At 42.1% G+C, this 22720-nt stretch overlaps 1 protein-coding gene across 2 annotated transcripts in view; it reads left to right on the top strand.

Annotated features, from left to right (window-relative positions):
* Positions 1-22720, top strand: part of WDPCP (WD repeat containing planar cell polarity effector) — a 259086-nt gene that overhangs the window by 13199 nt on the left and 223167 nt on the right. The window contains exon 2 of one of the 2 annotated variants that reach the window (XM_075925595.1): positions 14153-14333. The exons of the other annotated variant lie outside the window; for it this stretch is intronic. The gene's annotated coding sequence lies outside the window, so the exon portion shown is untranslated. The remainder of the gene's footprint in view (positions 1-14152; positions 14334-22720) is intronic. 2 annotated transcript variants of the gene reach the window in all.

Genomic DNA, 22720 nt, shown 5'->3' on the forward strand with positions numbered 1-22720 from the left:
TGAATTTTTTTCAAGTTTTACAGCGCTTTATTATTTGTATACTTTTTACACCCAAAAATTTCTTCACCTGTCTGGCTACAATTAAATTGTTTAAACACATGTTTTGCAATGGTAGAAACAAATTCTGTGTGTCTGAAAACTGTAGGTACTGGGGGTACTTATAATTTTTTTTAAAAGGGGTACTTTATAAAAATAGGTTGAAAAACACTAGTGTTCTGTGAACAACTCGCAGGTATGCTACGACCTCTTCTTTGTTTTTGTTACTTCTTTGGTTTGGTTTGGTTTTTTTTGTGTGTGTGACGACAATATTTTTTTTTTTTTTAAAGAAAATTGTCACAGGTGTTCCTAGGGTATTTCTAATTAAGGAAATTTTTCCACTTTTCCCAGTGGCTGATGGAAGCCTGCTTGGGACATGCGGCAATTAAAGGGGCCGCAACCGCATTTCGGCCCGACCTTCCAAGGTCTCTCTGGTTACTCCCCCTGATGCTTTTTTTTCCCCCCTCAACAAATTTTCCCCGGCACTTTTTTTTTTTTTTTTAGAAACCATCTGGCAACTCTCAGTGTTTCGCATACAAAAATATTATTGTTTGGTGTTCGGCGGTCTCAAAAAGAAACACTGCTCTAAAGGACTTTCAACCTCTTCCAGCTTCGTTTCTTCATAAGAGTATTCTTTATGCCATTATTCAAATTATTTATGAAGATACTGAATAGAACTGGACCCAGGATAAACTCTTGTGGATCCCTGCTCAGTATGTCCTTCCAGTATGAGTGTTGAACCATTATTAACTTCTCTCTGAGTATGGTTTTGCAAGCAGTTATGCACCCATTTTATAATAGGCTCATTTAGATGATATATCCTTAGTTTGTTTATGAGAATGTCATCTGAGACCGTTTACAAAGCCTTACAAAAGTCAAGATATATCATATCTACTGCTCTCCCCATCCAAAAGTCTTGTTATCATGTGAAAGAAGGTTATTAATTTGGTTTTACATTATTTGTTCTTGACACGTTCATGTGACTGTTAGTAATCTCTAGGGATGTAAATGGTAAATTAGAGCTAAGTAACAGCACAGAACACTGAGAGCCAAGAGGACTGGTGGCTGTAAACAAACTTTCTTCTTCGAGTGGTCCCCGTGGGTGCTCCACTCCAGGTGTCGGGTCCCGTCCCGGCGCCGCTGGTCGGAAAACTTCTATAGCCGTAGCCGAGCCGGACCGCGCACGCGCGGACGCAGCGCGCGGCGTTCGCGCCTTTGCAACGGACCGGCTCCCCCTTGTCAGTTCCTCTCAGCCGCCCGTGGTTGCTGGCGGAACGCCGTTTGTCTCCTCAGACAGGAGCCGTTACTACACAAAAAAAAAAAAAAAAAAAGAAAGAGAAAGTTAGTTAGTTAATTGGTTAATAATAGTTAGTTAGGTAAAAAAAAAAAAAAAAAAAAGAAGACAAAAAGACAAAAACGAGACATTATGCCTGGGTCACCGGGATTTAAACGGTGCGCTCTCTGCAAGGAAGCCATGCCAGCATCTGACGGGCATGAAGCTTGTGTCAGATGCTTAGGAGAGGCGCATGTGCCACAAAAATGCACTCACTGTGCTAAATTGACTCCGCGGGCACGCAGAGATAGAGATATGCGCCTGAAACTGCTGTTGTGTGACAAAGCTTTACAGCCTCCGGAGCAGCAGGTCTCAAAGTCCTCTATAGGACAAAGGAAGAGATCAGATTCCCCTGAGGCGTTGGGATCAAAAAAGAAGAGAGTTTCTCCCACCCGCTCTCTCCCGCCTCCCTCGCTGTCCCGGGCTGGTCAGGAGCACAAGCCGGGTGTCTCCGGGGCGGCAACGCACTCAGGCAGGTCGCATAAGCCGCAAGCGGCAAGCCGCTCGTTATCGGCACCGGCTCCGCGTCCCGCCGAGAGCACGGTCGCTGCGGAACACTCGGCACCGCCACAGGGGCTGGAGCCGCGACAGTCTGCCCAGCCGCATCGAGCGGCACCGCAAACGGCTATTGGGGGCCAGGACAAGCCGGCACCGTGCTCGGCACCGGATGCCGCATTGCCAGATGGCACCGGGGAGCGGAACGAACGGGGCCGGCAGATCGCCCCCCACCGTGCCGAGTCGGCACCGGCAGATCATGCTGCTATCGCAGCTGCACCGAGTGACCATCTGCCTGCGGTGCCGGGCAGGATGCTAATGCCTGCCGACAATCCTGGCGAAATTATTCCTCCCCCTACCAGCTGTTCCTTATCAGTGCAAGGGGGAGAGGCTTCCCCTGCCTCAGCAGTCCCGACAAAGGCTGCTAGAAAGTCAGCACGAAGGCATTCAATTTCACCTTCACCTCAGCCTTCAGTTTCTCCTTCTCAGTCAATGAGGGCTAGTCATCCTCCGTTGTCTCATAGCCCAACAATGCCTTCTCCTCGCTGTAGGTCAAGATCTTGTTACTCTGACCATCGGGAACGATATCATTGCTACCGTCGGGAATCATCATACAGATCCCGCTCACCTAGCTACTCCCCGCCTAGATCTTATCATAGGCGGTATGACAGCAGATATTCCTCGCGAAGGTCTTCCCCTGACCATTTTGAATATAGAAGTCACCGGTCAGTTTCGGGATATGGGAGACCTCATTCTCGCTCTCATCACTGCTGCTGCCATACTCCTCATGAGGCACGTCAATCATCTCCAATTCAACACTGGAAGAGGGCATCGCCTAAGCACCAGAATCCTTCGCCTTCAGTTCAGCTATCTGAGCCCGAGGAAGGCCAGATATCGGATACGGACGATCAATTACGATCTGTAACTCAAAAAGATATTTCAACATCTTCCCCAGACGATGCAGTGTTTGAAGGGGATCCATCTCCCCCGGACGACACTAAAGACTTCCAAGACCTTTTTAGGAGAGTAGCCCAGTCTCAAGAGGTTCAGATAGCAGACACTCCAACGAAGCAGTTTAAGCTCTGGAGAAATTTACACCCCAAACAACAATCTAAGGTTGCTCTTCCTATGGACGAGGCGATCCTCCAATCAGCAGCAGAGATTTGGAATACCCCGGCTTCGACTCCACCAACTTCGAAACCGGCGGAAAAGCGTTATTTTATAGCATCCAAAGACTCGGAATTTCTGTTTACTCACCCGCAACCAAACTCCTTGGTCGTCGACGCAGCTCTCCAAAGGGCTAAGAACCCACAATTGAAGAATGCGGGGGCTGATAAAGAGGCAAAGAAACTTGACATATTTGGCCGAAAGGTTTATACATCGGCCACCTTGCTTCTTCGCATAGCGAATTATACAGCTCTGTTGGCGAATCATAGCTTCGACAGTATAGCGAAACTTACAGACCTGTCCCAAAGATCATCGGAGGCGGACAGAGAGTTGTTACGATCGATCCTCAAGGAGGGCTATGCATGTTCCAAGGCCAATCTTCAGATAGCCATGGATATAGCAGATACAGCAGCTCGAGGAGTGGCAACAGCGGTGTCCATGAGGCGCTCTTCTTGGCTCGCCACGGCGGCAGTGCCCAAGGAGTTGCACTCCAAGGTAGAAGACCTCCCGTTTGACAAGGTGAGGTTGTTTGCAGAAAAGACAGATGAGGTGCTTCACACGGGAAAAGATTCAAGAACGACACTTCGGACGCTGGGGATGTACGCACCGCCATTCCGCCGCCGTCGTTATTTTCCATACCAAAGACGGTACGATTATCAGTCTCGGAGGCAAACAAATCGTCCGTTCGACCAGTCGCGACCTAGACAGCGCCCTCAACGAAGGCGTCCACCACCACCCAGGGTGACGGGCACGCCCACCTCAAAACAGCAAGTTTGACTCCCTTGTCGGGGGCAAGCGCATCATACCAATCGTCATTACACAGACAAAACCCATTTTTCACCACCGCTTACGACCTTACTATCATCAATGGGTCGCAATAACATCGGACAAGTGGGTTCTGGAAGTCATAAGCAGCGGCTTCACCATTCCTTTCACTTCCATCCCTCCCACCACCCCACCCTCCCCGTCCCTTTTCAGGGACCCATCTCACGAGGATCTCCTGCGACAGGAAGTCCATCATCTCCTGGACATCGGAGCGATAGAGAGGGTCCCCGATCAGTTCAGGGGAAGAGGGTTCTATTCCAGATACTTTCTAACGGAAAAGAAATCGGGGGGCTGGAGACCCATTCTCGATCTAAGACGTCTGAATCGTTATCTTCGCAGACAGCGCTTCAAAATGGTGACACTGACTTCCATAATCCCATCCCTCGATGTCAACGATTGGTTCGCTGCCCTCGATTTACAAGATGCGTATTTTCACATCACAATACATCCCGCGCACAGGCGTTTTCTGCGATTTGTGATAGGTCTCGATCATTTTCAGTATCGGGTTCTACCATTCGGTCTGGCTTCAGCACCCAGAGCCTTCTCAAAAACCCTGGCCGTCGTGGCAGCTCATCTGCGTCGGTTACAGGTGATAATATATCCATACCTGGACGACTGTTTAATAAAAGGTGCCACGCAGCGAGAGGCATCGCAGATGGTGGCGACGGTAGAACAAACGTTCGAGTCACTCGGCCTCCTCCTCAACAGGAAAAAATCAACACTTATTCCGACGCAATTCATAAAGTTTATAGGGATAAACCTCGATTCACGCACGGCGAGAGCTTACTTACCTCACGAAAGGTTTCAAGCGATCAAGGATCTCGTGACCATACTAACCAGCAACACCATGGTATCGGTACACAGTTGCCTGCGTCTCCTGGGCCATATGGCAGCGGCCACTGCTGTAGTTCCTCATGCGCGCCTCCACCTGAGGGGTCTCCAACATTGGTTGTCCACAGTTTATGTCCCTGTGAGGCACGACATCCAAAAGGTAGTATGCCTACCTCCGCATGTCCAAAGATCCCTGCAGTGGTGGACGAAAAAGCAAAACCTTCTGCCAGGGGTTCCATTCCATCGACAACAACCATCGGTACAGATAACATCGGATGCCTCACTCATCGGCTGGGGGGCCCACATGGGCAGCGAACGAATTCAGGGCAAATGGTCTCCCAGCGAAAGGCGTCTGCACATAAATCTGTTGGAGCTTCGGGCAATCTTCTACGCATGCAAACATTTTCTTCCCCACATCAGAGGTCTGACAGTGAGGATACTGACGGACAATATAGCTGCAATGTATTATGTCAACAGACAAGGAGGAGCACGGTCACGATCCCTATGCGCCGAAGCAGTGCGATGTTGGAACTGGTGCATACAGAACAACGTAACCATAGCAGCGTCGTACTTACCTGGCACCGCCAATGTAATTGCAGACTCTCTCAGCAGGCAATTCCCCACGGATCACGAGTGGGAGATAAGGACAGATGTACTTTCTGTGGTATTTCGGAAATGGGGGATTCCACAGGTAGACCTATTCGCAACATACAACAACAAGAAATGTCGCCTGTATTGCTCGAGAGCAGGGCTCGGCAAGGGCTCTCTCGGCGATGCGCTTCTGGTCACATGGAAGAAGACACTTCTGTATGCTTTTCCCCCCACAGTGCTTATCTCCAGGACACTGGAGAAAATCAGCTTAGAAGCGGCGACTGTCATTCTGCTAGCGCCAGCGTGGCCCAGGCAAGCCTGGTATCCATTCTTACACAGAATGTCAGTTCAACCACCTTACCCTCTTCCTCTTCACCAAGACCTCCTTACTCAGGAACGGGGCACGCTGTTACACCCCAGACTGCAGGCGTTGCATTTGACGGCGTGGCTCCTCAGTGGTTAAAAGGGGATGAAAATCTCTGTTCTGAGCAGGTCAAGACAATACTTCTACACAGTAGGAAAGACTCTACGAGGAACACGTACCTTGCAAAATGGCGGAGATTCGCTAACTGGTGCATTCAAAACAACATACACCCTCTCTCATCTCCTCTACAACACGTTTTGGACTACATCCTTCACTTACGGACTTCAGGACTGGCACTATCGTCCCTAAGAGTGCACTTGGCAGCCATCAGTGCTTTTCACCAGCCAATAGAAGGTTCCTCGCTCTTCTCCCATGCAATTACAAAGAGGTTCCTCAAAGGGCTCCTAAATTTGCATCCACCACGAAGGGCGCCTTCCCCTTCTTGGAATCTGGATTTAGTATTGGACACCATTATGTACCCACCTTTTGAGCCCTTGACATCAGTTTCTCTGCATATGCTAACAATGAAAACAGTCTTCCTCCTTGCAATTACATCGGCAAGAAGGGTAGGTGAACTGGGGGCGTTGATGGCAAGCCCTCCTTTTACAGTTTTTTCCAAAGATACAGTGACGCTGCGATTACACCCAGATTTTATTCCCAAAGTCTGTTCTTCCTTCCATATTAACGAGCCTGTGGTCCTCCCGACTTTTTATCCCAAGCCTCATTCTTCAACTAGGGACGCTCTGTTTCACACGCTCGATGTCCGACGTGCGCTCTCTTTCTATATAGATAGAACACGTCAATGGAGACGCACTGACAGGCTGTTGGTATCTTTGGCACCTAGATCAAAGGGCAAAGCGCTTTCCGCTCAACGCATTGCAAATCTCATCACTCTCTGTATTACGAAATGCCACTTGCTTAGGAATAAGCCTTTACCTGTTTTACCTCGGGCTCATTCTACGCGAGCGGTAGCGACTACCACTGCCTTTGCAAAGGGTATTCCCCTTGCGGATATCTGCCGGGCAGCTACCTGGGCCTCTAGCGCAACTTTCGCACGGCATTATGCCGTAACTAAGAGGTGGGCTTCAGATACAGCGGTAGCCTCTGCAGTCCTGTCCACAGTAGAAAATAACTGACCCGGAGCGCATTCTGGGTTACTGCTTTATACTCACCTGGAGTGGAGCACCCACGGGGACCACTCGAAGAAGAAGAAGAAGTTACTCACCCTGTGTAGTAACGATGGTTCTTCGAGATGTGTCCCCGTGGGTGCTCCACGCCCCACCCTCCTCCCCGCTCCGGGTCTTTCTGCTTTATCTTTCAGAGACCGAGCGGTGAGAGGAACTGACAAGGGGGAGCCGGTCCGTTGCAAAGGCGCGAACGCCGCGCGCTGCGTCCGCGCGTGCGCGGTCCGGCTCGGCTACGGCTATAGAAGTTTTCCGACCAGCGGCGCCGGGACGGGACCCGACACCTGGAGTGGAGCACCCACGGGGACACATCTCGAAGAACCATCGTTACTACACAGGGTGAGTAACTTCTTCTTATGGGAACGTGGGAAACTTAGCCACACCCATAATAAGTGAACATATGGCTAACTAAAATCATATCAGATCATGGATGTTGCCGAACCAGAGAGTACGAGATTAGAGAGGTTTACCCTGTAGTACAGGACTGAATATTTCTTGTTACATCTGAGACCGTTGTTTTGGAAGAAGGGAATGGTTTCCTATCAGGTTAATTTCTTTCTCATAAAAAGTGCATCTATTTGTAACATTGTAAGGAGTCCCAGCAGAGAGGGATTAGCAAGAGAAATACAGTTGAAATGGCCATAGTTTGAGAGAAACTCCATTTTTTTACATGGATCTGCATTTTTATCAGGTGGATCTCATTCCTGTGTTTGTATGCATAGTTATGCACAGAGAAGAACTATGGTCCAGTGGTTACATCACTAACATAGGATCCACTAGATCTGGGTTCAGTCACCAGCTCTGCTACAGAGATCCTGTGTTACCCTGAACATTTCAATTACACTTTGTTTTCCTTCATTTCCCATCTGTAAAAGTGGGGAAAACAGTATGTAGTAATAAAGAAATTAACATTTGTGCAGTACATAGATTCTACATTGATGGGAAGCCTTACATAAATACATATAAGTCTGTGTGTATATCATATGTTAATTTACATACTTGCAAAGCATAATGTTGTAGACAGCCTTGTGAAACACAAGTGGTGTGACTTTATTAAGAATTACCAGTTGTTTAAGTGTAACACCAGACAGTTGTTGCCAAGTTAATTTCACTTTTCTCCCTAATAAAACCTATTGTGACATTGCAGTTGCTTTGTGGTTTTATGCTATCTCTGCTGGGGCTCCATTGTCACTCTGGAAGACCCTAGATTGCTGACTGAGGTCCCATTCACATGCACTGAATAACCCCGTAGCGTGTTCTTGGAGTTAGTTACCATATGAGGCCCCTTAAAAGATAACAGATTGACTGTGTCTTCACCATAGCCAGTCTCATGCAAAGTGGAGCCATCATGCATCTAGGTTCACAAACCATTATATCAATAGTGAAGTCTTATCTTGCAGATGTTATTTCCCTTAGGTGCACTGCTGGGAAGTAAATTCACTTAATCCATCTATTCAACTGAATTAACCCCCTTGCGAGCAAAGATAACCAATGCTTTAAAATTGGTCTATAACTTTGGGAACAAGCAATATTTTCTCTTAAGGAACAGTTGTTTAAAAACCATACTAATTGAGTATCTTTGTCTTAGCAAGGCTAGGGTAAATTGTTTGGGTTAACCCCATCATTTTCAGTATCATAATCAATGGTACAGTATAGTAATGTACTTCCTAAGGCTTTTTGAGTACATTCTACTGGGCATACCCATTGTAAAGATTATCTACAAAATGAATATTTGTTACAGTAAGGCTATGTTTAGACTACATGGCTCCATCAACGGAGCCATGTAAACTAGTTTACCCGGCATAGGCAAAGAAGTGGGGATTTAAATAATCCCCACTTCATTAAAATAAACATGTCCGCCACGCTGTGCCGATAATCAGCTGATCTGGCACAGCGCAGCAGTCTAAACGCGGATCTGTTGGCTGGGGAAGCCTTTGCCAACCGATCCTGTAAACCTCATTTCATGAGGCATGAGGACAGAGCCATGTAGTCTAGACATACCCTAACAGTTTTGTTTGTAATTTTTTATTATTGTTGTAAAAAAATTGGCTAATTAAATTATGTTTTATAGTTAATTCTTCTGTCATTTAGTGTTTGGGGAATATAAAGACAGGATAAATTAGGATGTTAAAATAATATTGTTGGTAATATGTATATTTTCAGACTAATAACTTTGAGGCACTGCATCCTTTTTTCAAATATTTGTATAAAAATTGTAAAAAGAGATTCTTGTTTTGTAGCCTGAGTCAAATTATTTTTTTATGATCTAAATATAGGACAATTACATAAAAGACCATAAGATATTTCAAAAGCTTAAGTGAACATTTACAGTGTTAAAACTTACTTTAAAAATAATTTAATTAAGCAAAAGCTTACTCTGTCAGGCCTCACAGGGTAAAATAAATGATTATTTGATTTTTGGATGATGAACATATTTATCTGATTTCTATTGTGCTGTAGATTTTTTTCTAGATTCATTAAAATTTTATGATGTAGTGCTACCAAGAAAAGTGGATTTTGATACAGCAAACAAATATTAATGCATCAGGAGGTAGCCAAGTTAGTCTGTTTCTGGAAAAACTTAAAAAACTACGAATAGTCTTCCAGCACCTTAGAGACTAACAAAACATATAGATGGTATCATGAGCTTTCATGGGCACAACCCACTTCTTCAGATGAATGGATTATATTAATTATATATTATATTAATTAATATTAATATTAATACAGGTAGTAAGAAGGTAGGATTGTCAGTCATGTTAAGGTGAATCAATATAAAAACTTTTCTGGGGGGAGCAGAGAGAACCAGATGTATGTTATGTGTTAGCCTGACTGATCAAGCAAAAATGTGAACTAAGGGAATGATCCTTCAAGTCCTTCATATGCAATTTATTTTAGCCAAATAAGTTCTAAAGGCAGGAATCTTCCAGGATTGACCTTCCTGTACAATACAAATGAATCCAGTGTTACTTTTGTGATTTGCAGTTAATGACATTTGAAAGACTGTGAGACAAGTATTTGCATATTTCAAAATGTGAATCAGATTAACTATACCACAATAAAGCATATACTTAGTTTTGTTACCTGCAGCGAAAACTTTTAACATTTATTTGAAAACAGAAAGTATTGGCAAGGACACAAAAGCTATGAAATTGCAGATTGCATTCTGTTGATCAATTAAGATGGTACTATCAATTTATAGAGCTTCTGCACCACAGGATCACAAACAGCACCCTGCAGCCTGAACAACAGCAGTATTATCAAATGGGCATTACCAAATACCCAATGGTGTTTATAATGCATAATACATGGAGGAGTCAGTTGTTTGTATATCTGGGCAAGCAAAAATTGATCATTCTTTTGTATGAACTTTGAAGTGTGACGGCGTTCTTCTTCATTGTTAATTCTGCCTCATTCAGATATCAGATTATGATCCTGTTTATCTAGGGTGTTATCTTTGTAGTTATCTTGCAACCCAAAATTATATCATTTTGTCCTTCACAGGGATCCGTGTAACATAGTGATCCTCAATGTTGTAGGATCCTTCTACATCTTGAAATGCTTATATCTTACAGGAGCATTAATGTTTTGCAGTAAGGGGACATGAGAGAGAACCTGAATCAAGCTTTGGGTGATGGAAGAAATGGAGCAAAATGCAGGACAATGTAGCACTTTAAAGACTAACAAGATGGTTTATTAGATGATGAGCTTTCGTGGGCCAGACCCACTTCCTCAGATCCAAAGCACAAGTTGTTCTTGATTACGTATGTATTTTAGACAGAATACTGAAATCCAGGGAAGTTTATCCAGCCGAACAAATATGTCTAGGGGTACTCGTTTACAGACAATGCAAGAGGGACAAATTGATTTGGCAAACAATAATGGGTTATCATCAGTAATGTGGGCTATATACTTGATGTGAAAGTTGGAAGATAAATAGGGGAAAGTTATTGAGCTGCCACAGCCTGCTTAATATGTATGTTATTGGTGCATGCTCTAATTATTTGTTCATGGCTCTCTCACTTCAGAGAGACAAACTCATTGGGAGAAAAGTGTTTTGTTCTAAGCATGAGCATGGTATTTTATATAAAGAATGGCTTAATGCATACTCATTGGCTTAGCATACTATACTTTCCTGGGGTCTGTACAGTCTTGCAACAGTAATTCCCATTCAGTTTCTGAACTGTCTACTGCAACTCCAGACAAGGAGTATTGTGTAAATTCATCCTTTTTTAAAGATAACTATATCAGTGGCAGCTTAATTCTTTAATTGAGGAAACAAATAAATGATGAAAAGAGCTGTCGGCATAGCTTTAGACCACTTGGTTGATGGTGGTTAAGGTCTGGTCTACAATTCAAATTAGAAAACAGACATTTGGCTATGCCATCCAAGTTGGGTATTTGTCATTGCCCCACATTGAGTCTGAAAATTTAGGCCTGGTCTATACTACAGCATTAGGTCAATACGAGGTAGCTTACCTCAATCTAATTATATCAATGTACACACTATAGCCTTGCTCTGACCAATGTAAGTGCTCTACTACCCCAACATAGTAACTGCACCTTCATGAGAGGCATAGATCTTATGTTGGTGTAGTTAGGGTGACGTAGTTTCCCTGTAGAAACTGTTACTTATATCTATTGTCTGTTATTCTTGTCAATTCTGTGTCTCTCCTGAAGTTGTGAAGTTGAAAAGGAAGCTGGCTCCCAGCTCTACAGGTGGTCTGCTGCTACCTGGACTCTGCTTCAAGTTCGGGCAGCCAGCCAGGCTCCCAACTTGGACTGCCACCCAGACTCCCAGCTCAAGCTGCCACCTGGGCTTCCTACTTTCCGCAGGGGAGCACTGCTGCCCTCCTGGATTCCTGTCTCCCTGCTCAAAGCCAGGCTGTTGCTCAGGCTCCCAGCTCCTGCTCTAATGTGGGCTGCCACCTGGGCTCTTGGCTTCCCTCTCCCCATTAGGAGCATGGCAGCTGGCCAAACTCCGGGCGTGGATCTACCCAACAGGAGCCTGACTGATCCCCCTGAGCTCCCCACTCTCTTCCATGAATGAGGCAGCCACACCTGGTTTCTTTGCTCCCTATCAGGGACTGGGCAGTTGTGCTGGGCTTCTCGGCTTCCCACTTCATGCTGCACATGGGAACTTCTGTATCCCCTTACGCCCAGTGGATTTTCCTGAGTCTCTCATCAAGATTTTTGAAGTGCGTTCTTGGATGGCATAGGAAGAAGACTAGAATCTTCTAGTTCTTTTGGTGGACTAATTGCTTGAATTTTAAATAGCTGCTTCAGTTAAACTCACCTTTTTATAATTTGGCAAATCTGGTAGTTTTACAAATCAAGGGGAAATCTGTAATCTTCAGTGAGGGATCAGAGAGAATGGGGAGTTTTTTAAATTACAGTGCCCCCCATGAGTTTAGTAAGTGGGCTTTTATATAATGCTTTGGATCTGTTCTTTCAGGCTCTGAGTGAGTTTCTTAATGCACTCCCAAAATATAATCCCTGCATAATTTTTACTAAGGCCATGTCTATATTATTACTAATGTCTGCAAAACCTTTGTGACACCACTTGTTAGTGTTGCATTCAGTTGGCTGGTTTAGAACAACTTTCTAGCTAAAATCTACTGAGGCTTGCAGTTTCTGACCCAACGAATCAGATCAAGATAATTCAAATCATTAGAATGAAACAGACTTTTCACTAACACCACAGTAGCTATGGAGCTCTTTCATTAAACATGAGGGCCTACCTGCAGCCTGCTTTCAGAAGCAGCAATTGCTTTAGAAAAACTTGGGCTGTGTCTACACTTGCAGAATTTTTGCACTGTCAGTTTCACTGCTGATAGTGAACTTGTAAAAGAAAACCGCTGGTTTGTGGTCTCACTTATTGCCATGGGACTCAGAGCAAAATAAATGTTGCCGGCATAAGCGCTCATGTGTTCAGTAGGGATGTAAAATCCTGTTTAATTAGTTAACTGGTTAAACGTTAAGTTTAACCGGTTAACTGATTAAATGGAGACGGGCTGGAGTGGCTCCTGCACTGTGGTCAGGGGCTGCTCCAGCCCTCCTGCTTCCAACCCCATACTGGGCTGCTGGCTCCCAGTCCATGCAGGCTGGGAGTTGGCAGCCTCACATGGGGCTGGAAGCGGCAGCAAGAGGAAGAGGATAGGACTTCTGTCCAGGCTCCGCCCCCCCCATAACTGCTGCTTTCAACACATGCGAGGCTGCCGACTCCCAGCCCATGAGCCTGTGCAGGCTGGGAGCAGGCAGCCCTTTCCCTCTCCATGCTGCGAATCCTGAGTCCTTGTGGGCTGGGAGCTAAGCAGCCCCATGGGGCTGGAGTAACCCTCTGCCTGCCTATTAAGGGTGATGCTTACAAGGTAACCAGTTACAGTAGACTTCCGATAACCCGGAACCTATGGGACTTATGTGGTGCCGGATTATCAGATATGCCAGAGTATCAAGCATATACATAAGATGGTTATGTATATACTGTATATAGTATATACTGTATATAAAGTGTTCTTAACCTTTTTTATTGTACATACTGTATACAGTATACTGTAATGTTTTAGTTTTTTTTAACCCTTTTTTACCCTTTTTGCTCAGTTCAGCTGCTGCCACTGTTACCTTGTGACTCATTTTTTGCCGAAGCTCACTCACTAGGCTCTTGCCATTTTGATGCCGGACTATCAGGAGTGCCGGACTATTGGATGCTGGACTATTGGAGTTTTACTGTAATTGGTTCACATACCTAGTGCACAGTACTAAGACAGCAGGGAGACACTCTCTTGTTGACATAGGTACTGCCTCTCATTGAGCTGGTTTTATTACGTCAATGAGCGAGCTCTCTCCTTTCGGCAGAGCGTGGCTATACAAGCGCTCTTATGTCTACACTGCTCCTGTTTTTGCAAAAATATGCAAATGAAGCGAAGCACAGAATATTGCAGTGCCTCATTTGCATAATTAATGACGCTCCGTTTTTGCGCAAGAGGCTTTTGCGCAAAACCCCACTCTTGCTCAACAGCCGTTCTTCCTGAAAAAATGCGGAAGCCTCATTAATTATGCAAACAAGGCACGGCAATATTCCATGCTTCGCCTCCTTTGCATATTTTTTGCACAAAATGGGAGCAGCGTAGACATAGCTTTACTATGGCACAACTATTAGTGCAGCTGTGCTGCTGTAAGCTTGTCAGTTGAGACATGGCCTTAATTATGGTAGAAATTTGAGATCCATTGCCAGTCAGACCAGGCTCTTGGCTATGTGTATTGGTATTATTTTTGATAAGTAATAGCACCAACCCCTCTTTTGTTGATTTTTTTTTTTTTTTGTAGACAAGTACCTCCTTATTGGCTTTGGGCAGCTTCTAGGTCCAAGAAATCTCATTATATGTCATTGAATGCCCTTTAAAAGCTCCTTAGACACAAGACTGTCAGAATCTGGAAGAGAAAGAAGGTCATTGGAAGTGTCTTTGCTCTCTAGGAATGAAAATGAAAGTTTGTCTGTTTTTTCAAGGTAATTTTTGATGTTCCCTAAAAGCAGCATATAATTTTCTCTTTGTATAGTTTTTCCATTTCGGCTGGAATGTTCACCCCCCTAAGTATCTCATCAGTTTCCTTGCACATTTAAATTTAAAAGCTCTTCTAATTGCATTTTCCCTGCCTGTGGTAGTTCTGTTCATACGGCCTCTGATTTCTTATAATTTGTGTTAAAGCCTGACATTTTGCCTGAGAGCTCAATTTCTTTACTATAGACAGGACTGAAAGCCTCAGGTTTCTTACCATAATTAGCATATATAGATTTTTTTAAAAGCTTATATGACAATGTATCATCTATACATTCATTTGAGCTAGATACTTAAGTGGTGTAAATTGGCAACAGCTAAGGTCCATTGAGTTCAGTGGATAGGATACCAGTGAGTATCTAGTCTACTCTTTTTTTGTAAATTGTTTTGCAGTTTGTGACGGTGGAAATAACTCTCATCTCTTCCTGTTAACTTCCCCCAGGTACTAGGCTATGACATAAAGTTTCTGTCCATTTTTTGTATATTTGCTCCAAGCACCAAGTCCTGTTTGAATGTATTATAATTATTATTTTGATGTAGCACAAAACCTCTGTTGCCTCTCTGTTGGCTTATACAGTTTCATTGGGTCATGTCAGTCTGTGACTAGCAGAGCTGTTGTAAAGCTATAAGGGTATGTCTAGACTGCATCCCTCTGTCGGCAGAGGGATGCAGATTAGGCAGATTGACATTGCAAATGAGGCAGGGATTTAAATATCCTGTGCCTAATTTGCATAAAAATGGCACTTTGTCAGCAAAAAGCGGCAGTCTAGAGGAGGATCCTGGAAGGAGCTTTACAGGATCTGTCGAAAAAGACTTTCTTTCTTGACAGATCCCCTTCTAGACTGCCGCTTTTTGCCAACAAAGTGCTGAGTCTGCAAAACGTGGCAGCCATTTTTATGCAAATTAGGCACAGGATATTTAAATCCCAGCTTCATTTGCAATGTCTACCTCACATTGGGATGCAGTCTAGACATACCCTAAGTGTTCTAAATTCTAAGTTACAGTTGTTCTTTGCAAGGCACTCCTCTACTTAAAGCTGTGCAATTTCCTGGAGTGAATGCAAAAGCTATAAATATAGACAAGAAAAAGACAGTGAAGATGGTACACATTCTAAAACAATTTAAGCATCTTTCATCCTCCAGTATTTAGTGTCCATTTAATTAAAATCTTAAAAAGGTTTGACCTCATCCAGGTTTATGTTTTCTGTTATAAGAAGAGCATCTGGTAAAATATCAACAATAATGCTGTCTGATGCAAAATAAAAAGTACAAAAAATAAAAAAGAAGCAGTCCCAAAATACAGCAATTAAGACATTGTCTGCTAGCTTTTAACCTAAATTCCACCCTTTGAATTCCTTTTAAATCATCTGGAGGGACCTGATAGATTAAGAGATTATAGAGTATGAGCTTTTCACCCCGAGATCTCTATTTCAAATCTAGTTAAGAGAGGTAAGGACCAAAATCTTTTACCGTTTGATGATCTGTGAAATAAGTTTTGCGGTATCAATCCAGTTTCCAGTCAGAAAATGCCCACAAAATTAGCTGAAATTAATTGCAATTTATTTTTGTTTGCTTGTTTAGCAGAGAGGCCTGAAAAAATTATTCTCTCAGTCCTAGTGTGGTGTCTCCAAATCAGGGTAGAAGTACATAGGCAAAAATTGAGAGAAGGCTTTGACTGCAGCTGCCTGAGCGTAAGATACTTGTTCTTTGGTCATATCCTGCAAAGTGACCCTAAATTCTATAATGAGGACCCCTACTTTCTGCAGCACTCCAGTGAGACAGATTGGCAATTCTGTGAGAAGTTCAACTGAATTGGAAAAAAGATTTTATTGAATTAAAAAATGGCACTTCAGTAGTTGTGGACTCTGATATTAAATCCTATTTTTTTCAGTGCCTCTAAATACTAAAAGTGCTGCAGATTTCTGCATTAAGTTCATAACTGCTCTGTTGAAGTTGTCTGGCAAAGCTGGCGGTTTCTTCGTCTGTATATTCCTATTCATGGACTCCAGGTGCCTGTGCTGCAGTCTTCCAGAACCTTTTAGAAAGCAGAACCTTCTGCAATCCTAGACTCTGACAGATAACGTGAAGATCTGTGGTCCTGACTTCCAGATAATTGTTGTTTGGCTGGAACCCTGAAGAATTTTGAGCCTTCTGTTAGGCTCCTCCCATCAAATGGGTCCCCGTTTCTTCTTTTGTCAGTCCACAGACCAGTTGGAGTAATTTGCACCTCCTTATGCAAATACGTTTTGACAGAAAAAATTCCTCAAAGGGGTTTCGTGTACTCAAACTTTATGCTTTCCCTGCACAGAGGGATTTGTTGGCTGTTTTCACAGGTCCTCATTCCATGGCTCTCAGCTGAGGACCAGGAGATCAAGCAGGAAGTAACAGGACAAATTAAAATCAGGCCACAAGGAGGGTGAGTTGTAGCTTCCACTGAGCAGAAGGAAGAGTGTTTCTGTACACAACATTTTTGCATCCCTTTGAAAATACAGTCCTTGGAATTTTCTTTTTCACCATACTTGCTGTGTTTGTGTACCAAATCTGCCACGTGTCTACAGTGTGACTAAAGTGTCAGGGGTGGCCCAATGCAAGATGGAAGGACAGCTCCGCACTCCCAGAAGCTGCGGGGCCTCGGGTGGAAGGAGCTGGGGAAGCCATTCCTCAGCACTGTCCAGACTGTGCCATACTTCCCCCATAGCCAACCCATTAGCACCGCCAGGACAGCACCACCTGGGGCTCCAGTGACGATTTAAGAAGCCCAGAGCTCCATCTGGAGCCTCATGCTCTTTTGAATGGCTGGGTTCCAGGGTAGTTGCTCCCTTCCCATCTCTGTCGGTGGGCCTACACATTGTAACTGAAAAAGTTGTTTCCCCAAAGCAATACCTGTTGTTTAAACTGCACTGTGTTAGTGTGGAGGGGTTTGTTTCTTTTGCACTGATGGTGGCAAGATCTCCGTTTTCATTAATACCAATGGTAGCTGAATATGACTCCTTATTTGTACATTTTAGAGCTATTTTTGAGTATGAACAGGAAATCCATCTAGAAGTGGCTAGATAGTCAAATTTTGCCCCATTAGAGCTTTAAAAGGGTTAAATTAATTTTTGAGACGAGTATTTCACAATAAGAACAACAGTCTTGGTAATAGTTACAGAGGTTTTCATAATTTTAGTGTAATGGCAGCATTATGAACAATGATGCTGTAGTGACTGTGGAGCTCAATTGTACTTTAATTGCTAGTAATAATCAATGTGTCAAATCTCACTGACGAGATAAATAATTATCTAAAGAGATTTCAATCTAAAAACTTATTTACAAAGGTATGAAAAGAAAAGTATATCCATTTTTGTAGGCAACAGGGTATGTACCATTAACTGCTGAGTCATATAGAAAGCTCTTGCCATAAGGGATGTATCAAGAATTGAACAGTGTAAAGGTGGGCTTTAAAATTTACACTGAAACCAAATAAGAACATGCATACTGTCCTTTTTGCCTATTATAGGGTCAGAATAGGGATCCCTGATCCCTTTGATCTTTACATAAAGCAGATAAAAATGCATAAATAGCTTCTAATCAGAGATGAATTAAAGGAAAATAGCATCCCAGAGGACAAAACACCCCAGGCACCCATCAATAGCCTAAACCAAATGACAGACCTAGAGCAGACTTCAAAGCTGCAAACATAACTGCCAATGATATCCACATCTAGATTCTGTTAGAAAAATAATTGTCACAGCTTACAAATGTCCGGGTCTTTTAAAAAAAATGATACATGCTAACCAAGAGGACTTATTTTTTAACTGTTAAATATATGCTTTCTTGAAAAGAGCTGATAAAAGGTGAAACATGCAATTTAATGTCATGAACAAAATGCCTAAGCACTAAAACATTGATACTCCATGTCACCTTAGGTTTATTCAATTTGAATGGCACATTATTTGAGGCTGGAGTATATGTTTTATTAGAAAAAGATCAGACACGGACATTTATTATAATTGCTTCATTGGTTGTTATCCATATATCGTCAGTGAACACAACACAAGTTAATATTCCTAAAACTGGTTCAGAAATAGCTAATAAAATTTCAGTCTTATATTAAAAAAAAAGTTTGAGACAAGATTTTGGTTATGGAATTATTTTCTAATTGTGGAAGAATAAACTAATTTTGTCCACAGTCTTATCTCCCTGTCTGTCTCTCCCTACTGCTCAGCCTCAGTCTCCTTAACCAGTCCCAGTTTGTGTGTCACCTCTAGTGCCAGCCTCATCAGTCCCAGTCTAATCCTTTCCTTTCTACCTGGTTAGACATTTATCCCCTCTGCATTTGAATCAAACATGTTTCCTGCTGTGGGGAGGGGCATTGCTGAGTGTCTCCTTTCCCTCGCCTGGCCAAGGGTGACCGCCTTTGTCGGATGGAAATAAGGGAGAACTGTATTAAAAATGGTCAACCTTTAATGGACATTTTAGGAAAACACCTTTTCCCTTAGCATATTTTCTCTCAAGTGTATATTTCTACTGCCCTTGAGTGCGCAGTGCAATTATCCTAAGCTTCAAGATAATGTTTAAAATGATAATTACTGGTTTCAATACATTTCAGTGAATCTTAAAATAAGGGATCTGTGATCTTCCTAAGGGACAAATCAATTATGGTCCCTTAAAATAAGGAACAGGTGGTCATCTCACCCTGGCCTCAACTTGGCCAGAGTTAGTGTGAACAGTCATTACAGGAAAAATCCAGCTTGAGACTAGTAGTTCTGGCTTGATGGGGGAATGTTCTGTTGCTCTGCAGAGATACTTCATGTGAACTCTGGTCAGTACTAGAAGCTGTGAGAGGCTCAGGCATCTTCACATTAAGGCAGGCATGTCCAAAGTCCGGCCCGTGGGCCAATTGCGGCCCGTGTTCCGGTTTAATACGGCCCCCCAGGTAATTTGGCAATATCTATCTTTTATGGCCCCCAACGAATCCATATGTATTGAGATGAATACATTGTAAAATCTCAGTTAATGTCAGTTGGTCTAAATCAGTTATAAATATATTTGGACACAACATGTATACTTGGTGTTATGTTCCTGTTCATATTTTTTGAACTTAAAAGTTGACAGACAACCTTTATTACCAATAATATGTAATGTACTTTACAATGTTCCTGACACATATTTCAGCTTCCTGGATTTTTTTTTTCATCTGGCCTTCAGATATGAAAGGCAGAGTGATTTAACACCTGTTTAGATTTGTCATCCATGTGACGAAATGAAAAGTATGCCGTTTGCAATAAACTTTGCATGAAATAGTTAATTTGCATTTAATTTTAATGGTTCAAAGAATGTCAGGCAAAATGGTCGGCCCTCACGCATGTTCACTTCATCAAATCTGGCCCTCTTTGAAAAAAGTTTGGACACCCCTGCATTAAGGGAAGAATCCTCAGAGAATTAACTGTTGAAGTTGAGTAAAAGTCTACTGACTTGGGCAAACTGTGACTTTTCAAAAGTCAATCGTGGCCAAATTGAGCAGATTTTCATGATGGCAAAATGCAAGTCCTTGACACAAAGGCCACCTTCCTGCAAAATTCTGAGTCACTGCTCCAAAGCATGGAGGTACTAGAGCTTTCAAACAGTTTTTCTCGAGAATTTTTTAACATGGTAAATCAACATCCCTAGTCTTGTTCTTGGAAATAGCTGAACAATAAGGGCTAAAATTTTCCGGAAACATCCAACTTGAGACAGACACCTTGTATGGAAAAGTTCAGCAAATATGTTCAAAGCTTAGAAAAGTTATAAGCCACTGGAAGTAAGGTCTTATCATGCGAAGCCTCAGTAATAGGTAGTGAAACACTGCTGCCTATAATTTTTAAGACACCGTTTTAATCAGGTCTGTGCATTCATAGATTCTGGAATTAGGGGTGCTGATGGTGCTGCTGTACGCCCTCACTTGAAATAGTAATAACAACCCAAATGCATGGATTTTGCTTTGAGCACCCCCTTCGTGTAAAAATTGTTCCAATGATTCATTCTTCTAATATATTAATGCCAGCTTCTAACTTTTTTGACTACTCCATTCTTTTGGAGACTTAATTGTAGGGAAGTTATCTTGCATTTATTTTATTTTAAATCTGATACAGGACATACAGGTTGCATCTACACTGCAGGGCTTAACTCGAAATAAGCGACGCAAATTGAGCTACTTCAGTTGTGTATCTTATTTCGAAATAGCTTATTTTGAAATAGGGAGCATCTGCGCAGCATTTATTTTGAAATAGAGCACTCTTCCTCCGACTTCCCTTACTCCTCGTACAATGAGGGTTGCAGGAGTTGGAGTAAGAAGTGCTCCAGCTTGATAGTATTTGGATACTATTTCGAAAAAACTTCCTGCTGTGTTGACACGGACTAAGTTATTTCAGAATAGTGCTAGTTATTTCGAAATAGTGTTGCAGTGTAGACGTACCCACAGGGAAGAAGGAATATAACATGTATTTACTTGTCTTGTTAAAATCTAAGTTTTAGATCAATTTATTGACTTTTAATTATAACATACCTTCCATAAGGAGTGAGCATCTCTTAAATGATAGCTTATTATTGTTTTATTATTCATATTGCACCATTTGTTTGCACAGAATTTGAGAGGCAAACAAAAAGATCAGAAATAAAATCCTTGTCCCTGTTGCCATTCATTTGGCTTGAATGGGGCCAGGATTTCACCCCAGTTCCCATTAAGTAGTGATAATCTAAATTAGATTGAAAACAATAAAAATGAAAACTTACCTTTTGCGTTAAAAATGTGGGAGAAATTAGATAAGAGAAATTAGAAAACATACAGGTAGGGAGAAGTTTGAGGAAGAAACATTGTTTAAAACATTTTAATTATATTCTCGATTGGGAATCCAGAGAAAAATGTGTTGAGGCCATTTAGTAAATTAAATGCAAACATGTATCTTAAACACTAGATGGTGCTATTGTGTAAAGCTGCATTTATGATAACTTAAAAATCAATTTATCAGAGGTGAGGGGAAAAAAAATATACATAGAAAGTTGTGGAACATTTGCATCTTTGCTAAATTGGCAGTTTCACTGGAAGTCTTAGAATATAGAATGAGTATAATTATATCTGTAGCTCTTGTTTTATAATCAAGGTGTAACATCTCAGGAAGAAAATGGTGAGATTTGTTACACAATATACAGTTCTTTGATTTAACATACAGTATTTTGATTTAAATGTGTCTTTAAAAGTATTTACCATCTTGGTTAATCACACACTCTGAATGTAGAAACTATTTGCTAGATGTTTTACGCTATGAATATACAAAAACAAGGTTCCCTTGTATTATTTCAAGTACACCCTAAAATGCCTTAGGATTAAAGCAATTATGTGTAATACTATATTACTTATATTTAAAGCTAGTTGTTGATTGGATAAGAACACGAAAAACAGCTTTCCCCCCCTTTAAATCATTATTGTGTTTTCTTCCTTGTCTACTTTACCAACATTCTGCATTCCTTGTGTAATCCTAGGATATTAAAAATAATTAAATGGGATATTCACAGTTTCAGTAATGAAACATAATTGGAGTTTGGAATACTTTGATATTAAAATTGGAAAGATAAAACCAAGAAAGTTGATCCTGCTGAGAATGTGCACATTATTTTCATGTTTTACTCCATGTTTTGGACTGTGAAGTTCCTGGAAGTCTTTCTCATATAACAATTGTAGGATTAAGCCCGCTAAGTTTTTAGCTTACAAATCCTTATCACAAAGAGCGTGTGCCTGTGTGTATGTTGAGATGGGGGAAAGGCTTAGCCCTAAACTATTCTAATAATATTTTATGGCACTGCTGAACACTTGATTACTTTTACATTGTTTATTACTTGTAATGAGATGGCCAGAGAGAGGAGGTTCTGCAATAGCTGGCAAGATATGCTTGTTATATTTCTGTTTGATGACATACATGATAAATTCTTTAGTTAACTTGTCAGGAAACATATCTAAAACTATACAGAAAATACCAGAGGATGGTAGTTCCTGATGATTCAGAAGAAAGTGTGATTTATAGACATTGTTATTTAAAGATAGCAAGTCCTTTACAAAGAGTAATGATTTATGTGATGTAGAAAACACTGAAGAATTAGCATCCATTGCCAAGTTACTTCTTTCTTTCAGGCAGAAGAGGGCTCTGATCTATAATGATATCTTATATACAAGGTCGCTTATTATTTTCATTGCATGTACTTTTAAATGTTGTGCAAAGCACCTCTCCCATTTAATTACACAAACTTATTGCTAATTAATGACTTGTGTTAGCATTACCGAGCAATAGAACATTTGTCAGGGGTGTATTTTGCAATCCTCAAAT

The sequence above is a fragment of the Pelodiscus sinensis genome, chromosome 3, assembly GCF_049634645.1.
Source record: "Pelodiscus sinensis isolate JC-2024 chromosome 3, ASM4963464v1, whole genome shotgun sequence".
NCBI lineage: Eukaryota > Metazoa > Chordata > Testudines > Trionychidae > Pelodiscus > Pelodiscus sinensis.